We start from the raw sequence: 18010 nt of genomic DNA on the forward strand, positions 1-18010 counted from the left end.
TTCCAGTATCGCAGGCTGTGTTCACCCGCCCTGTGATATTGTTATGAGTACCCTGGAAGGGATATGACTCCCCATAGAGCAGGAGGCGTACATCCAGCCTGGGATATTGTTCCTATTATCCATGGAGAGGAGAGGCTGATATTACTCCCAATATGGTAGGGGGTGTACATCCACCCTGTGATATTCTTCTTAATATTCCAAGGCTGAGAGGTTGATATTACTCCCAGTATCGCAGACACCTTCCACCCCCGTGTGATACTCTTCCTGATATCCAGAAGGGGAGAAGGGGAGAAGATGGTATCCCCATATCGCAGGAGGTGAACACCCACTCTGATATCTTTCCTAGTATGCACGGGGAGAGGGGATAATATTATTCCCAATATTGCAGAAGATGTACACAGCCCCCCATGATATTGTCCTTAATATTCCAAGGCACAGAAGACGATGTTACTCCCAATATCGCAGAAAGTGTACACCGCACAGTGATGTTGTTCCCATGATCCAGGCGGGAAGAGGATGATGTGACTTTCAACCCTTGCACCCTGCAATGCTCTCACCCTGCAACACCGACACCAGCTCAACCTGACATGGGAGCAGAGGTGCTGGCTGGGGGTGTTCATTGCTTCTCTTTTCTCCCTTGGCAGACTCAGTAGAGGAAGCTGTGACCGAGCAGCCGCAGGAACAAGGTGGGTTTTGCCAGTGGCTCAGGCTTCCTCTGGTTATGCGTTGGGCCTTGAGGTAATGCCGGAGGAGGGGACAGAGCTGAGTACAGTGGGCATTGGATGCGACAGTCACCCCTCTGTGGTGCGGGCTGGGGGCTTGGGGGACGTCGCCTGAGGTGGGCCTGAACCTCCCGTCTACTCTGGCACTGGAGGCTGTGGGGTCCCACACTTCTTCCAATGAACATGCTGACCCCTGCCTGGTCCCCGAGCGAGGTGGGACATCCTTTCCACTGCTGGGGCCCACATGTAGCTGTGGGTTCCTTTTTCATGACCTGGAGAAGCTGCAGCTTGCCCTGTGCTCTGCCTCAGAGATGGGAGGCCACACAGCCCTCAGCGGGTAGCAGAATTCAGAGCCTTAGGTTGCAGGGGCCTCAACTGAGGTCCCTGAAGGGTCTGCTCCTTCCTGAGGGGCTGATTCAGGGAGGCTCTCCCGTCTCCCCTCTGCGGCTCTGTCGCTTCCCCTCACACAGGGTCCGCATGTGGACAGCCTGGTGATGTGAATGCACCAAGGGCCCTTGGAAGTTCCCTGGGAATGGGATCCATCCCAGTACATTCGGGATGCAGGCACAAGGTCCCACAGGAGGCCCGGGAAGCCAGTGGGGAATGGAAGGCTGTTGTATGTTTGCCTCGGGGAGGGGGTGGTTCCACCCTCTGCCAAAGTCTCTGGAGCAAAGGCACGTGGCTCTCCAGCTGCCCCGGAGGCCAGGGTAGTGGCTGGGAGGGGCTGTGGGCCTCTGCCGGGTGGGGGAGATTTCTTAGCTCATCTAGTGTAGTCAAGTCACATTTGCCTCTAAATCATATTTATTTATTTTTTTAATGCCAAGGCTTTACAGATGAATAAGGAGGCAGTTTGTATTGAAAATATTTTTTGCAAGTGAGCTTGAAACAGAGGGTCTGTTTAAATCTAGGTTTTTTCCTTCCCAGTAATGCCTCCTTTCATCCCAGGTTTTCCAACAGGAAATGCGCTTGTTTGCTCACCTCTGGGAGGGGGCTTTGGCTAGGAATCCAGCAAAGCCAGCAGGCACCAGTGGGTTGCTTGAGCAGGCTGGCCTTTGTTAGGAAGCGAGGGCTTCAGGTTTTCAGACCATCCAATGTGAAGGTGGCCACAGGGACCTGGAAGCTTTCCCATCCTTCCTGCAGGGATGGTCCATTTCCCTGCACGGAGCTGGGTACATGGGTACAACACCCCTGTCCTGTGCCGTCGGTGGCTTTACCAATTTTGCATAGCAGCTTTTGAGCTGATCAATAGCTCTGATTGGCTGTTGAGGATTTCATGGATTCCTGTACCCCACCGGGGGGCCCAATATGCTGAGAAAAGTTACATTTGTAGTTGTAGTGCTGCATATACATGGGTCCAGTTAGAAGGCTTTGATTCTATCTAAAGGGAAAGGCATCTCTGAGGGATCACTGAGCTGACATAGTCTCCTAAAACCATGCTGTGAGGTGGCGACAAAGCAGGACAGGAGGGTGATTTGGTAGGAGAGTCGGGCCACGGGCCTGCGTGTTCTCTGTGTCCCCGGAGATCGTACGTGCTCCAGACCCTGGGTTTGCATTGCGCATAATTCTCAAGGGCTCATGGCAAGCTGCGCCAGGGACACAGAGGATGGGGATGCAGGGATCCTGCCCCAAGTGGACCAAGGACTCACTGTTGGACTCTAATCTGTCTAGGTGTTTTTGTGACTTGCAGAAATACCTCCACCTTGCCTGGGCCTGGAGCCACAGGAGACCCTGCCGAAGGTGAAGAATGTTCTGGAACAATGCAAGACCTGCCCAGGCTGCCCCCAGGAGCCAGCGTCCTGGGGTCTCTGTGTAGCATCCAGCAACGTGAGCTTGCAGGACCCCGAGGAGCCCTCCTTCTGCTTGGAAGCTGAGGACAACTGGGAGGATCCAGAGACCCTGAGCTCACTGCTGCTGTTCCTGAACAGCTCTGGATTCAAGGCCAGCTTCTGTGGCCTGTACAACCTGGCGCTGCCATGGCTGAGCAGCATGTTCAGCAGCTTTAGCGACGAGTAGGAGCTGACTGGGCGCCTGGCACAGGCCTGAGGGGCGGCCAAGAAAAGTGGCCTCCTCATGGCCCTGGCCAGGCTCTGCTTCCTCCTGGGGCGGCTGTGCAGCAGGAGGCTCAAGCTGTCCCAGGCCCGGGTGTACTTGGAGGAAACACTGGGGGCCCTGGAGGGCAGCTTCGGGGACCTGTTCCTGGTGGTGGCTGTGTACGCCAACCTGGCCGGCATTTACTGGAAGCAGAACCGGGAGAAGTGTACACAGGTGGTTCCCAGAGCCATGGCCCTGCCCCTGGGGACGCCTGGCCACATCTGCAGCACCGAGGCGGACGGGGAGCTCCTGCAGCTGGTGCTGCAGTGGGCGGTGGGTGGCCAGAGCCAGCAAGCCTAGGCCCGGGCCTGCTTCCTGCTGGCCAGGCACCACGTGCACCTCAAGCAGCCTGAGGAGGCCCTGCCCTTCCTAGAGCAGCTGTTGTTTTTGCACAGGGACTCGGGAGCCCCAGACGCTGCGTGGCTCTCAGACTGCTGCCTACTCCTGGCTGACATCTACAGCCGTGAGTGCCTGCCCCACCTGGTGCTGAGCTGTGTCAAGGTGGCCTCATTGAGGACACAGGACTCGCTGGCTGGTTCGCTGAGGAACGTGAACCTGGTGCTCCAGAACGCCCTCCAGCCCCAGAGCCTCCCCACCCAGACTGCCCACTACCTCAGGCGAGCGCTGGCCTCCCTAACCCCGGGCACAGGCCAGGCGCTGCGCGGCCTTCTCCACGCCAGCCTGGCCCAGCCGTACAGCCACCATGGCTACCATGGCCCAGCCATCACCTTCATGACGCAGGCGGTGGAAGCCTGTGCTGTTGCCGGAGTCCGTGCCATCGTGGACCCCCTGGTGGCCCTGGCCTGGCTGCATGTGCTTCATAGGCAGAGCCTGGTGGCCCTGAACATCCTGCAGTCTGTCCAGGATGCAGTGGTGGTCAGCGAGGACCAGGAGGGTGTGATTGCCAACATTGGTGGCCGTGGCTCTGAAGAGGACGGGACAGACGAGGCAGGCAGCCAAGGGCTCCTACCACGCACTACCGGTGGCTTGGGACCTGGGCCAGCGGAGGAACCAGGCAGTGTTGCTGGCCAACTTTGGGACCAGCTGGCCCAGCACTACCTCCTGGAGGCTGTACGTCTGTTCTCGAGGCTTCCCTGTGGGGAGTGTGGCCGGGACTTCACCCACATACTCCTGGGCTACCTCTTCACCCGCCAGGGCCTGGCCCAGCAGTGCAAGGGCTACTACGAGTGGGTCCTTCTGGTGGCCATGGAGATGGACCACGTGGAGAGTGAGTGCCCCAGTTCCTCCTGTGAGCCTTCTGGGGCCACTTGGGTCAGGGCACACCTGGGGTTTGTGATTCGGAAACAAGTGGTGGTTTTTCCACCATCGAAAGCGCTGAGTCATGGCCAGCAGCAGATGTTGGCAAACGCCCTGGAGACAGGCCGTTCCCATGCAGGGCCAGGCCCTCTGTACCCTACTGAGGCAGGCAGCTCTTCTTGGTTTGCCCAGGGACCATCCTGCCTTGAGCACGGAAAGTCCTGTGTGCTGGGAATCCCGAGACATAACCCTGGGATCAAGGCATGTTGTGCTGAGCTAGGACTTGGGGCCCCTCCATGAGCCAGGCCCTGAACGCCAGTTCTTGTGCCTGTGTTTGCTTGGTATCTCGGCAGCCCTGTGCACCGGTCATCCCACTTCACAGAGGACACAGGGGCGGGTGATTGCCCAAAGCCACAGAGCAGTTCACTCAAAAGCAGCTCGTGCTGAGTGTGCCAGGCCCCACCCACAAAAGGGGCTTGTGGGGTCCTCGGGAGGGAGGTGCTGAGCGTGGGAATGTGAGCTTCAGGCCAGAGAAGCCACAAAAGGGTGAGTGGCGTGATGGCGGGGCAGCACTTGGCCCCGGGTTAGGGAAGCCTCTTTAGTCTGGGCCCAGAGGGTTAAGAGGATTTAGTCAAGTAATAGGTGTGGATGAGGGGCTGATGGTGTAGCCTGTGTGAAGGCCCAGGGGTGAGCGAGTGGGGGTGAGTCAGCGAGGATGGGTGGGGTGTGAGTGGTGGTGAGTGAGCGGGAGTGTGAGTGGGGATGAGTGTGGTGTGAGTGGGGGTGAGTGAACGGAAGTGGGAGCGGAGATGAGTGTGGTGTGATTGGGGGTGAGTGAGCGGGGGTGAGTGAGTGGGGGTGAGTGAGCGGGAGTGTGAGTGGAGATGAGTGTGGTGTGAGTGGGGGTGAGTGAGCGGGAGTGTGAGCAGGGGTGAGTGAACAGGGCTTATGCAGGGAGGTGCAGAGTTGGGAGGGGGTGGGTTGGGTGCTGGATGGTGAGAAGCTCTTCTGGAGAGCTAAGCAGGGCCTGGGGCCTCAGGCTGTGGCTTGGCCTTTTCCCCAAGAGCACTGGGGAGCCACGGAGTGCTATCGAACACTCAGTGCAGACCGAGCAGTGAACGGACAGTAGCTGGGCAGGGCTGTCCGAAATCTAGGCCGCAGAGAATAGCTGAGGAAGTTGAGTGCAGGGAAATGGCTGAGACAAGGGATACTGCTGAGTCCCCTCTGCCTTGCAGCGCTTTGTCATGGCATAGTGACACCACTCAGAGGTGCCTCTTGTGGCCTGGACCAGAGCTCCAGGGGCTGTGCCCAAATCTGAATCTGCTCATTTCCCAGCACAGGCCTGGCACCCACTCCTGGCCCTAGGAGTGATGAGATTTTGGAAAGGACCATGTGAAGGGGCCCCGGTCCCACACATCTGCCCAAGGAGGGTTTTGGGGTTCAGACCCAGGCTTCTTCCCCAGGGACATTCTCTGACTGGAAGGAGACCCTCCAGGAACCCAGCGCCCCAGCCCCCACTGCAGCCTCCGGTGGCTCCTGGCACAATAGCCTGTGGTACCTCCTCCTACGAGGCCCTCCCCTGGGTGCTGGGGGATTCAGACTTGGAAATGCAGACCAGGGAACGGGGATCATGCTTCCCTGTCTCCCCACCCTGAGCTGAACGGTCGGGGAGACCGAGGGCGGGGCTAATACCCCACATGCTTCCTTGGGGTCATTTTTGAGTCACTTTCGGTAGTTTGTGTCCTTCTAGGAGTTTGGCTGTTGTGTCTAGATGGTCTGGCTTCTTGGTGTACAATTGTTCGTAGTGTTTTCATGGAATCCTTTTATTTCTGTCAGGTCGGCAATCATGTTTCCTTTTTCATTTCTGATTTTAGAAACTTGGGTTTGTAATTGTTTATTTTTATTAGAGATGGGGTCTCATCATGTTCTCCCAGGGGGGTCTTGAATGCTGGCCTCAGTGATCCTTCCCCCTCGGCCTCACAAAGTGCTGGGATGACAGGCGTGAGCCATGGTGCTCAGTCTCTGATTTTAGTCGTTTGTGCCCCATCTTTGTTTTCTTGGTCAGTCTGGTGAAAGATTTGTCAATTTTGTTATTATTTTCAAAAAACCCACTTTTGGTTCTGTTGATTATCTCTTTTGTTTTTCCATTCTCTGTATTTTTACTTCCCATTTCCACTCTCACGTTTATTATGTTCTTCCTTTTATTCACTTTGGGTTTAGTTCATTTTCTAGTTTCTCAAGGTGGAAAGTTAGGCTTTTGATTTGAGATTTTTCTTCTTTCTTTGAATGTAGACATTTACAGTTATAAATTTCCCTTTCAGCACTGCCTTAGCTACATCTTGGTGTTTTTGATACACTGTGCTATTTTTTTTTTTTTAAAGTTTTGCTCTATTGCCCAGGCTGGGGTGCAGTGGTGCAATCTTGGCTCACTGCAACTTCTACCCAGGTTCAAGTCATTCTCATGCCTCAGCCTCCTGAGCAGCTGGAATTACAGATGTGCACCGCCACACCCGGCTAATTTTTGTATTTTTTTTTTATAGAGACAGGGTTTCACCATGTTTCCCAGGCTGATCTCAAACTCCTGGACTCAAGCGATCCTCCCGCCTCGGCCTCCCACAGTGCTGGGATGAGAGGTGTGAGCCACCGTGCTGGCCCGGGCTGTGCATTTGTTTGTATTCTTTTCAAGTTAATTTTCAGTTTCCCTGATGGTCTCTTCTTTGACTCACTGGTTGTTTAGGAGTGTGTAGTTTTCACATATTTTTGAATTTCCCACGTTTCCTTCACTGTCGATTTCCAGTTTCGTGCCAGTACAGCTGAAGAACACCTGTGCTTTGGTCTCAGTCCTTCTCCCTTCACTGAGGCTCATTTTGTGGCCTGGCACATGGTCTGTCATGGGGAATGTCCCATGGGCGCTCAAGAGGACTGTGTATTCAGCTGTTGTTGGGGGGCGTGTGTGACAGATGTCCATTCGGCGTACCTGGTTTCCTTTGTTAATCTTCGGAATGTTTCTGACACTAGAAAATCAGAAGCTTTCCACCGTTCCCAGCGCCCTGGATTTGGGAGAGGCCAGTGAGCCTGTGGGTTTGGAGCCTTGTTGCATGAGAGAAGCATGTGTGGAAATGCCAGGGGCCGGCTTTGAACCGCATTCCCCCAACATGATGCCGTGTGTGGCAGACGTGATGCTTGGCTTTGCTCTCTCAGGGTTCCATCTGTGACAGGGGCTACTTGTGTCCCTGGTCTCATCATCTCAGGCTGAAGGTGGCCCTGGTCCTGGTCAGAGGGGCTTTGTGAAGCAGAAATAGATGGCCTGGTGCAGGGGCCGAGCCTGGCCAGAACCTCGGCCCTGGGAGTTGTAAAGAAGGCCGGCCTGTACCATGAGCATGTGCACCAAGCTGTGCCCATGTCACGGTGTGCTCGGCGCCTGCCCTTGCACAGGTGCATGGCCTGTCTGAGCCCAGGCTCCCTGCCTATGGGGCCCAGGTTCACAGAGGTGTGAAAGAGACAAGCACAGAGCAGGGGCCTCTGAACCCAGCCAGCCTCGCTTCGATGCTGGGAGGCTGACGTCTTCCATTTTGTCTTCTGCCCAGGCCAGCAGCGGGTCGTCCAGCGGCTGTGCTACTTCTACAGCGTCGTCATGCCCAGCGAGACCCAGTGTGTCATCTACCATGAGTTCCAGCTCTCCCTTGCCCGCGAGGTGGCCGACCAGGTGCTGGAGAGGGCAGCTCCTGGAGACCACCAGTCAGCTCTACCTGTCCCTGGGCACCTAGTGGTGAGGACTGGCTTTGCAGTGGTGGGGGTGTGGAGGGGTGCAAGGGGGTTGGGGTGGCAGGGAGGGGGGCACAGGGAAGCTGGCCCAGGGCCTCCTCAGCCCCTTTCCTTTGGATCATTTGGTTCCTTGGCATCAGATGCTTTGAGCTGGTGGGTCTGGGGTCGTCCCAGGGCTGCTGCTGGCTTGTGAGTCCCAGCTTGAGTCTCCTTTGTTGGGTCAAAGGTCATCTCAACCCCAGCAGAGGCAGTACGTGCACGTGCACTCTGGGCTGTTCTTCCTACTATGGTGGCCTTTGTCATCTGACCTCTGCCTGCCCCGAGTCTTGACTCCTGGCCTTCATCTGTCCCCTTAAATGTGACCACAGCAGCCACCTGTGGCTTCTCTCCCACAGAAGACAGAGCCAATTGTGTCACCTGCTTCCCCGGGGCAGGGTTTCAAGGTCTCACGTCCCATATGTGGCCCACTCGGCTTCCCCCGAGCATGCTGACCTGGTGGGGTAACCATGGCCCTGGCCACCCCACCCACAGGGCCTGGTGACATTGCTGCAGTCACAGCCCCTCAAGTGTTGGACTTACTGAGAGAGCAGGGAAGGGGCCAGATTCCATGGGGACCCGGGAGACTGGCTCCAGTCTTGGCCTCAGGTTCACAGAAGGAAAATGGGTCAGTGTGCTAGAGCCATGCTTCTCAAAGTGTAGTCCCTGGACCAGCAGAGCAGCATCCATGTCACCTAGGAGCCTGTGGCAAGTGGGAGTTCTAGGGCCTGCCCCAGGCCTGTGGAGCCAGAAGATCTGGGGGCAGGGCCAGCAAGCTATAAGGACAGGCCTCCGGGTGACTGTGATGCCCGCACACCTTGAGAACCATCGGCCTAGATAGCCTCTGAACACTAACGGCTCTTGGTGCGTCTGGAGAAGACACAGGCCATGTCTGGGAGGCAGGGGAGATGGACTAGCACATTCCTCCTGCCACAGGGCAGCATGATGCTCGATTCCCTCAGAAGGATGTCCTTCATCTTTTCCATGCCGTGTGTGTTCACCCTGGCCCTCCCAGCAGCCTGGGAAGGGCAGAACACTGCACATACAAGAGGGCCGTTCCCAGTCCCCACATTCCAGATTCATCTGTCACCAGACCCACGAGAGGAGGCAGACTGGTTCCAGGAGGATGAGAGCCCTTGTTCTGACACCTGTGTCTGATTCCAGTGATTCCAGGGCCTACAAATCCTCTCTGGACTACACCAAACGAAGTCTGGGAATTTTCATTGACCTCCAGAAGAAAGAGAAGGAGGCACATGCCTGGCTGCAAGCAGGGAAGATCTATTACATCCTGCGACAGAGTGAGCTGGTGGACTTGTACATCAGGGGGGTGGCAAGGGATGCAGGAGGACCCCTGTGCTGTTCACTCTCTGTCCATCCACCCATCCATTCATCCTTCCATCATCTATTTACCTGTTCATCCTTCCATCCATCCATCCATCATCCATCCATCTGTCCTTTCATCCATCCATCATTCATCCATCCTTTTATCATCCATCTGTTCACCCGTCTATCCATCCATTCACCTGTCCATCCACCCATCCATTCATCCTTCCGTCATCTATTTACCTGTTCATCCTTCCATCCATCCATCCACCATCCATCCATCCATTCTTCCATCATCTTCCCATATACCTGTGGGTCCTTCCATTCATCCATCCATCATCCATCCATCCATCATCCATCCTTCCGTCCATCCATCCATCATCTATCCATCCATCCCTTCGTCCTTCCATCCCTCCATCATCCATCTATCTGTCCATCCATCCATCCATCATCCATCCACCTGTTCATCCTTCCATCCATCCATCCATCATCCATCCATCCATCCATCCATCCATTCTTCCATCATCTTCCCATACACCTGTGGGTCCATCCATCCATCCATCCATCCATCCATCCATCCTTCCATCATCCATCCATTCATCTGTTCGTCTTTCCACCCATCCATCATCCATCCATCCATCATCCATCATCCATCCATCTTTTTATCCATCCATTCACCTGTTCATCCATCCATCCTTCCATCTATCTTTCCATCATCAATCCAACTGTTCATCCTTCTATCCGTCCATCCATCCATCATTCATTAATCTATTCATTTCTTCATCCATCCATTCACCTGTTCGTCCATCCATTCATCCATCCATCCTTCCATCCTTCCATCCTTCCATCCATCCATCCTTTCATCCATCTTTCCATCCATCTTTCCATTATCCATCCATTCAGCTGTTCATCCTTCTATCCATCCAACCATCTTCCATCCATCCATGATCCATCCATTCACCTGTCCATCTATTCATTCATCATTCATCTTTTTATCATCCATCCATTCACCCATGTATCCATCCATTCACTTTTCATCCATCCATCCATCCATCTATTCTTCCATCATCCATGCATTCATCTGTTCATCCTTCCATCAATCCATCTTTCCATTTATCCATCCATCCATTTACCCATCCATCCATTTATCCATCCATGCATCCATCATCCATTCGTGTCCATTCTTCCATCCATCGTTCATCCATCCATTTATCATCCATCCATTCACCCGTGTATCCATCCATTCACTTTTTCATCTGTACATCCATCCATCCATTCATCCTTCCATCATCTATCCATCCTTCCATCATCCATCCATCCTTCCATCCATCCATCCATCCATCCATTCATCCATTATGAATGCATCTATCATCCATACTTCATCATCCATCCGCTTGCCTCCTGTTCATCCTTCCATCCATCCATCTGTCCATTCATCCATGTATCCATTCATCCATCATCCATCCCTCCTTCCATCATCCATCCGCTCACCTCCTGTTCATCCTTCCATCCATCCATCATTCATCCATCTATCCATTCATCCATCCATCATTCATCCATCCTTTTATCATCCACCCATTCACCGGTCTATCCATCCATTCATCTGTTCATCCATCCATCCGTCCATTGATCCTTCCATCATCCGTCCATTCACCTGTTCATCCTTCCATCCATCAATCATCCATCCATCCATCCATCCATCATCTATCATCCATCATCCATCCATTTATCCATCCATCCATCATCCATCCATACTTCCATCATCCATCCATTCACCTGTTCATCCTTCCATCCATCCATCCATCATCCATCCATTCATCCACCCATCCATTCATCCACCCATCCATCATCCATCCACCCATCCATTCACCCATCCATCCATCCATCATCCATCCATTCACCCATCCATCCATCCATCATCTGTCCTTTCACCCATCCATCCATTCACCTGTTCGTCCATTCATCCATCCATCATTCATCCATCTACCCACCAATCTACCTATTAATCCATCCCTCCATACATCTATCTGTCCATTTGTTTATCCATACATTCGTCTATCCACCATCTATCCATCCACATGTACATACATCATCTACCCTCCACCCATCCATACATTATCTACCCACGCATACATACATACACACATCATTCCACCCACCCATCCATCCATCCATCCATCCATCCATCCATCCATCCATCCATCCATCCATCCATCCATCCAAGTATTCATCTATCCACACACCCATCCATCCATCCATCCATCCATCCAAGCATTCATCTATCCACACACCCTTCCATCCATCCATGTGTCTACATCTCCTCATCCATTCATCCATCCATCCACTCATTCCTAAGCCACTGCTGAGCACCTGTTGTGTGCCTTTTCCCTCCCTCCAACTGGTTCCCTCACATCCTCCCCCGGTGGCCAGCATCTTCTCCCTGAGGGCAGAGGCGCGGCCCCCCACAGTGCACAGCACCTGCTGGTATACAGCACATGCTCAAATAATGTGACCACTCAATTAACACACAGAAGAACTTGCTCCAAGCGACATGTGGCACATCTCCTTATAAAATGAATCTATCATAGTGGCTGTTTTCAGAGGCTTTCCCAAACACAGTGTGATCTGGAACAAATTGTGAAGCCCACGAGCCTGATGAAGCTTTCATTATTGAGCACCTGCTATATACCTCCTTGAGCTGAGGAGAGGGAAGAAGAGCTCATGGCCAAGAGGGGACCAGGCCCACCCACAAACACTGCTGATGTGGCAGGGATGTGGCAACGCAGAAAGGAGCCAGGGGCTAGGCTCCCAGCAATCTGGGGGCCACGGAGACTGGTTTGAGTGCAGGGGGAGTGGGCTAGGGCTAGCCCTGTTGGTAGGATTCACAGGTGTCGGGCTCCTGGGCTGCAGCTGCTCAGTCACCTCCTGGCACTCAGGAGCATCAGTTCATTGTCCTCATGCCAGTGGTGGGGGCAGCCCTAATGCACAGGGTCTGAAAAATGCTCAAGTGTACCTGTAGTGTGTGAGAGGAAGGAGCCTAGCAATGGTGCGCGTAGCCACCTCGCTAGGTGTGGGTCTTGAGGGAACTTCTGTCTCCTTTCAGGTGGCACAGAATGTGGACCTGTACACAGGCAACCTCAACCTGGGGCTGGAGCTGTTTGAGGCAGCTGGAGACATCTTCTTCAATGGGGCCTGGGAGCGGGAGGAAGGCATGTCCTTCTACCGGGTGAGCTTGCCTGTGGGCTGATGTGGGTGGGCCTCAGTGGGGCACCTGGAGGCCTGAGGCACAGGTGTGGCAGGGTAGAGGCCTCCCAAATGGAGGCAGGGCCACCCATGCACATGATGAGTTTCCAAGTGGTCTCACCGGGAATGATATTGACCATGCCCCTGCCTGGGACAAACGCTCGGGGCCTGGACGTGACAATGGCTCTCCCCTTGTACCTGATGACCTCAAGCAACCCTGAGTGGGAAGTCCTGTCCCCATCTTCCAGATGAGGAAACTGAGGCTCAGAGAGGCACAGGGACATGCCAAAGGACACACAGCATATCAGTGGGAGACCCAGGTCTGCATACACCCCGAAGTGGGACGGCTTCTCCCTTCCTCTGAGCTCACGGTGTGGCTCAGCCCTGGGCACAGATCAATGTGGTGTTTTTAGAGCAGAGAGGAGTGCTGGCTCCCCCCAGTCAGACCTCCGGTGCCCAGGTGGGAGAGGCTGGTCTGAGGCTGTCGAGTGTAGCTGGATGGGCCTCAGGTGACTCTTCAGCCCCCAACTTGGATGTCTGAACTGTGTGTTATCCCAGAGCACAGAGCTGTGTCGAGGTGCAGGGGTAGCTGGGGTGTGGGAAGCTCCAAGCACGTGTTTGAGCTCTGAGGAGGGCGCTGGGCAAGGTGGGTGCTGCGGGAAACCTGACCCCACCTGCCTGTGTGGTAGGACCGGGCCCTGCCCCTGGCAGTGACTACGGGCAACCGCAAGGTGGAGCGGCAGCTACAGCTTGCAACAAGCTGGTGTCACTGCTGGCCACACTGGAGGAGCCCCAGGAGGACTTGGAGTTTGCCTACATGGCCCTAGCACTCAGCATCACTCTGGGTACATCCCCTGAGCCCCCGCCCTGCCAGGACCCACACTTTGCCAGAGCCCAGCCTCCAGGTCTGCAGGCCAGGAGCTGAAACAGCTGCTGGATTTTCCTGGTCTCCTGTCCAGGCAGGCAGATCTGCCCAACTGGCTTCCCCGTCCGGCTGTGGGGCACAGCCCGAGGTGTCTCATGCAGTGCAGAGCTCCCTGCCTGACTGAGCTCTGCTTCCTCTGCCTGTTCCCGCTGCTGACCACAAGGGCCGCCCAATGTGCCCTCTGCCTTCCAGACATCCCAGGCATCTCGTTGGTCCCTGTATGTGTCAGGCTGAGTGGCACATTCCCTATCTCTTGTGCCCTTCCCACCCTCATCAACCACATGGCTCTCTGGCTGATAAAATCCCAGTTCCCCTTCCAGCAGTCTGCCCCTTAAGGCCATGCATCCCCTGGTGCTGTGCCAGGGTCGTCTGTCCCCCTCCAGAGACAGGAAACCCTAGGCAGGCCACATGTCCCAGCGCCTTGTGCCCCGTGGCCCAGTACACAGTAGGTGTGCAGCTGACTCCCCAAGGTAGGGGTCTCTGATCAGGACACACCCAGGAGGAGTCGGATGTCACGTCTGTGGGTTGCCTGGAGCCGGGGAGCCCGGGAGCACCTGCACTGCATGGCTTTTGGGCTCCCCTGGTGAGCAAAGGCAGGTGGCTATGTGTAGGCACAGAACTGGGCCATCCAAGTCCGACTTTGCCAAAGCCTCTCAGTAGACAGGGGCAGGCCTTATTAGTTCTGCTTTGCAGATGGAAAAGTGAGTCTGGGAACCTGGAAGGGAATGGCCAGAGCTGCCCAGGTGACCACAGGTGCCTGGAGACAAGCCACGTATGCTGCCTGGGGTCTGTATACCTGCTCCTGAGGGGCATGTTCCCTCCCTGCCCCAGAGAGCCACATCCTCACACCTGCCCCTTTGGCCTGCACCCCAGGGGACCTGCCGAACAAGCGTGTGGCCTACCACCGGCTGGCCGCCCTGCACCACCAGCTGGGCCATGGCAAGCTGGCGGAGCACTTCTACCTCAAGGCCGTTTAGCTCTGCAACTCGCCGCTGGAGTTCGACGAGGAGACCCTCTACTACGTGAAGGTGTACCTGGTGCTCGGTGACATCATCTTCTACGACCTGAAGGTGGGTGGGGAGGGTCAGGGCTCGGGGTGTTCCTGGCCCCCTTGCAGTGGGATCTCCATCCGGACCCCAGAGTCCTGGGTTCCAGCCTTCCTTAGGAATGGCCCAGTGGCCTCCCTGGAGCTCTATACCCAGCTGGAGGAGCCGGCAAGGTTAGCAGGTAAAACCTAGCTCCCCAGATGTCCAGGCCCCACCCTCAAGAACTCAGTCTCAGCCAGGGAGGCTGACACATGAGTGGGCAATGGTGGCCTCTGGGTAAAGAAGGGGGATTGTAGTCAGGGGGCCCTCCTGGAGGAGGTGACACCAAAGCTGAGTCTTGACAGTCAAGTGTCAAGGTGCATTTAACAAAGAAAACAGGGTCGGGAGAGTGACATTTCAGAGGACGGCATCATCCTCACATTGAATCCACGTTGCAAGATCTAACCCAAATCTTGGCGCCTCCTCTAGGAAGCCTGCCCAGGGTGCCAGCCTGCACTGAGCAACTCCTTCCTGGAGTCCCGAGACACCTTGAATCTTCCCATCACCCAAGAAGGGTGGGGTGGGACCAGTGTCTTACCATTGGGTTCACAGACAGGGAAACCCCAGCTCAGGGCAGGTGCAGTGGGGCGGGGCCCCAGCCAGCCAGGCTGAGGCCTTGTTAGGTCGGGTGTGTCTCGAGGGGAGGTGCTGTGCTCCTTCTGCCCCCAGCCCTGCAGGGGTGGAGAGCTGGGATTGGCAGACTGAGACCTGTGGTGTCTCCACCCATCTGCCCAGCGGGCACCGCCCCTCCTTAGCATCACACCAGCCTCGTGTCAGTGCTCCTTACGGGCTGAGGGGCCAGGGCACTCCAGTCCAAGGGCCGAGATCTTGGGGGCCTTAGAACAACATGAGGAGCTGGGGCAGCCCTAAGACCCTGCCCCGTATACCCCACCGCAGGCCTGGGGCTGCCCGGGAGGCCCCCGCCCAGTACTGGCGACACCTGGTGGTCAGACGTGGTTTCTGTGGCCTCCCAAGTCCCAGCCAGATAGGGAGGTGCCAAGTGTCAGGCCCAGGGGGACGCTGTTCACCACTCAGGGGCACGCCTGGTACCCAGGGGGACGGGCCTCCCAGAAGAGGCCTTTATCTCTCTTGGTCAAGCCTGCCGCCCACTCCGCCTGTCCAGGAGAAAGGAAAGAGCCAAGTAGCACAGCCCTCCTTCCCATGCACAGTCCTCCTTCCCATGCACAGCCCTGCTTCCCATGCACAGCCCTCCTTCCCATGCACAGCCCTCCTTCCCATGCACAGCCCTCCTTCCATGCACAGCCCTCCTTCCCATGCACAGCCCTGCTTCCCATGCACAGCCCTGCTTCCCATGCACAGCCCTCCTTCCCGTGCACAGCCCTCCTTCCCGTGCACAGCCCTCCTTCCCGTGCACAGTCCTCCTTCCCATGCACAGTCCTCCTTCCCATGCACAGTCCTCCTTCCTATGCACAGCCCTCTGGGCCTCATCGTGACTATGCTGTCAGCACAGGCCAGCTTCCCACAGGGAGGGAAGCTGGATAATTCCCCTTGGAATTATCCAATGGCGGCTGTCTTTCCAAGGCTACACCCTCCTCCATGTATAGGAGGCTCTGGACCCAGGGCCCAGAGGAGTGGGAGAAGAAGCCGGGCTGGATAGGACCTGGAAGGCTGGCAGAGAAGCAGGGGTAAATGGGCATCTTTGCCAATTGCCTCTAAAATGGGGTCCCCTTTAGTCTACACATAAGAGTGAGCCCTGGAATAGGGTGGATTAGGCGTTTACTGGCTCAGGCTGTCACTCACTACAGGCACATGGAAATGCACACGCAAATGCACACAGGCACAGGCACACGCACACACAGGCGCGCACACACACACGTGCACACAGAGGCATGCACACAGGCACACACACAGGGACATGCACGCACAGGAACACAAACACGCACATTCACATGCACAGGCACACACACAGACATATGCATTGGCTGGCTCCTTCCTGTTTAGTTGGGAAGCCCCCACCCCTTCAGGAAGCCTTTGCCTTCCACACCCGGCTGAGTCTGGGGCCTCCTGGGCTTCCCTCTGCCAAAGCCCGGGCCACCCTGTGTGGTCAGTGTTCACTCCCAGGTCCCTCAGACTGGAAGCAAGGACGTTAGGCTCAACCATGCACCCAGCACAGAGTCCAGTGTTCGGCTGGGCCGGGGGGCGTTGGATGAGCGGTGGCGGTGACTCGGGGCCTTCTCACGCCCCTGCTCCGTGTGTGGGGCAGGGCAGTGAGGGAATGGACTGCTGCATCTTGGACTCTGTCATTGGCCCTGGGAGCCATCTTGAGATGGTAAAGAGGGACAGGCCAGGCATGGGTCTTAGAGAGGTCCCTTGGGTGACCGCCATGTGGAGGAGGTGCCTGGGGAGAGGCCGGGTGGGGGATGGGTGGATGAAGGAGGAGGTCTGGGAGGCGGCATCCCAACCCAGGGATGGTGAGTTTGAGCCAAAGACCCATTGAAAATGGGAGTGGATGTCTGGGGAGTCACACTCCGTCAATATTTCAGGGAACATTGCCAGAGAGGACACCTGTGACATGGTTTTGTACCTGGCCTGGCCCGTGGAGGGCCTGGAAATGGTCAGCATGGACAGGGGCCAGAGGGGAGCCTGGGTCACTCAACGCAGTGCCCCTGCTGTGGCTTGGAGCCACGGGTCCTGCATGGAACTCTCAGAGCAGGCAGGATCTGCCCTGACCTCAGTCCATGGGGAAAGCAGCCACTGCCTGCGGAGAGGGTGGCACTGGGGCAGGAGGCTTGGGGTGAGTGGGGCGTAGGGACAGTCAGGAAGGCTTCCAGGGGTGTCAGGGTCGTCCCCACCTCCTGCAGCTGAGACCACAGCAGTGTCACAGGCTTCGGGGCTCATGGGGTGAGCCAGCATCGGATGGACATGTGGAATGACCTGGACACAGGAACGGCCTCTGGGAAGACGGGCTCCGAGTCCCCCTTTTGCTGACCATGACCTGTCCCCTTCAGGATCCGTTTGATGCAGCCGGGTACTACCAGCTGGCACTGGCAGCCGCCGTGGACCTGGGCAACAAGAAGGCACAGCTGAAGATCTACACGCGGCCGGCCACCATCTCCCACAACTTCCTCCTGGACTGCGAGAAGTGGCTCTTCTTCTACCAGAAGGCCAGGACCTTCGCCACAGAGCTCAGCGTCCACAGGGTCAACCTACCTCCTCTGCCACTCTGCGGGTGGGCACCCTGGTTGGCCTCCAGCCACCCTCGCTGAGGACAGTATCCGAGGGTGTGGGTTTTGTGCAAGGAGGATGATCTTCTGCCTCTCCTGGTGTCTCCTGTAGCTCATTTTCTGGGTAATGGAAGCATAAAAGCAGGGTTCAAATAGCAATAAATGTTTTTTTTTCTTTTTTGCAAAAACATACCGAAGTCCCCATGGCATCCTTCCCTGTGTGCTTCCTGGGCTGTGTCTAGGGGACAGCTCCTTCCCTGGTGGCAGCCCTCTGATCTTGGGGATGAGAAGGGCCGTGAGTCCAACAGACCTGGGCCAGGTCACCATGAGCCTCGGTTTCCTCGGCGGCCAGAGGGGAGATGGTGATTGAACTCTGGG

The 18010-nt window shown here is 56.0% G+C and overlaps 1 pseudogene; it reads left to right on the plus strand.

Moving 5' to 3' along the window:
• Nucleotides 1-294: 294 nt before the first annotated feature.
• On the plus strand, nucleotides 295-17674 carry LOC139361185 (SH3 domain and tetratricopeptide repeat-containing protein 1-like; annotated as a pseudogene).
• The last annotated feature ends 336 nt before the right edge of the window (nucleotides 17675-18010 follow it).

Source organism: Macaca nemestrina (assembly GCF_043159975.1).
Source record: "Macaca nemestrina isolate mMacNem1 chromosome 14 unlocalized genomic scaffold, mMacNem.hap1 SUPER_14_unloc_3, whole genome shotgun sequence".
In the NCBI taxonomy this organism is placed as follows: domain Eukaryota; kingdom Metazoa; phylum Chordata; class Mammalia; order Primates; family Cercopithecidae; genus Macaca; species Macaca nemestrina.